Raw genomic sequence first — 1,916 nt, forward strand, 5'->3', positions numbered from 1 at the left:
AACCCCCTCCCCTGATTCTATCATATCGATTCCCTCCATCTGTTTATAGCTGTCTGTAACGTCCATCTGAGCATCCTCCCAGTCTCTCAGAGGGACGGTGACAGGTTGGTCAAAATGGACGGACGCCTGAACATTGAATTTCCGTACAGAGAGGGATTGTATTTTGAAGAAACAGGGAGAGAGGCAACACAAACTCAATGGTACAAGGAGTGCAGGAGCAGAGGGATCTCGGGGATCGGTGTACGTGATTCTCTGAAGCTGTCCAGGCAACTTTAAACAGTTGTTACGAAGACTTACGGGATCCTTGGGTTTCTACGCCGAGGCTCCAGAGTATAGGAGCTCTACAGTGATGCTACACCTCTACATCACCCTCGGAGTACCGTGTTCAGATCTGGGCGGAAGGAGTTTGAAGAGAGTGCAAAGGGGAGTCACTGAAATTATCCAGGGGTGAGGGGTTTCAGACACAAGGAAGGGTTAGGGAGACTGTCCTCAGGACTGAGAAGGTGAAGAGGTAACCTTTAGTGAGGTGTTCAAAACGATGAACCATTTTGACAGGGTCATGAAGGATGTTTCTGTTAGCGAATTTTGAGAAGATTTCTCGCTCAGGCTGAGGTTCTGGAGGTAGGTTTGCTCGCTGAGCTGGAAGGTTCATTTTCAGATGTTTCGTCATCCTACTTGGTAACATCATCAGTGGGCCTCTGGACAAGGCACTGCTGATGATTCCTGCTTTCTATTTGGGTTTCTTTGGGTTGGTGATGTCATTTCCGGTGGTGATGTCATTTCCCGTTCTTTTTCTCAGGGGGTGGTAAACGGGGTGCAACTCAATGTGTTTGTTGACAGAGTGGAGTATCTACTCCATTCGCCACGCCCTGAGAAAAAGAACAGGAAATGGCATCACCACAGGAAATGACATCACCAACCCAAAGAAACCCAAACATACAAATAGAAAGCAGGAATCATCAGCAGTGCTTCACCCGGAGGCTCACTGAAGATGTTACCGAGTCGGGCGACGAAACGTCGGGAACCTAACCTTCCAGCTCAGCGAGCAAACCTACATCCGGATGTCCTGTTCCCGCTGGTCAGTATGTCGGCAAAGAGGGATCGCAGTTTCAATATTGTCAGCGAGACAGCCAGCAGTCAGATGAGGAGAAACAACTTCCCTCAGAAAGTTAGGATAGCTGCCTGGGAGAGCGGGCAAGCTGGATTTCCCAGGAGCTTCTGCAGAGAGCTGGATATATATATTTATTTGTAAGGGATGGAGTCAGAGTGTTACAGACTGAGGGCTGGAGAGTAGGGACAGCTGGGTAGCTCTTTCAGGAGCCGGCACAGACTTGAATGGCCTCCTTCTGTACTGTAACACTGCATGCCTCTGTACGGATGAAAATGGGCGGAGTCGGCAACGGATTTGCAAAACGGGATTTGGAGGCGGAGATGTTTCTAACAAAGTGGGCTAATGGGCAGCCAAGAGATGTAACATAACTGCCTTTCCAGAAAGATGTTCTAACCGCATGAGGGCTGGGTACAGCGGTTAAAGCACACGAGACAGGAGGGAACGGACTGTCATGGATCCAGAGATGAGGTCCGAATGGGTCAGGCTCACATTGGCCAGCTCTGACTGGTCGGGTCAAAGAGCAGAGAACAGTGCAGCGCAGGAACAGGCCCTTCGGCCCTCCTAGCCCGTGCTGACACATTTTTCCCCTTCCATTCTAAAACTGCCTTCCCTTACAGGATCCGTATCCCCCTATTCCCTGCGTATTCCTCTATCCGTCCTGTTGTATCAGCTTCCTCTGACAGTGCGTTCCAGCACTCACCCCCCCCCCCCACCTCTATGTGTGAAAAACCTGCCTCACCCATCTCTATCAAACATCCCCACCGCCCCCCCCCCCCCCCCCCCCCCCCCCCCCCCCCCACGGCTA

The sequence above is a fragment of the Chiloscyllium plagiosum genome, unplaced genomic scaffold (assembly GCF_004010195.1).
Source record: "Chiloscyllium plagiosum isolate BGI_BamShark_2017 unplaced genomic scaffold, ASM401019v2 scaf_62946, whole genome shotgun sequence".
Lineage (NCBI taxonomy): Eukaryota > Metazoa > Chordata > Chondrichthyes > Orectolobiformes > Hemiscylliidae > Chiloscyllium > Chiloscyllium plagiosum.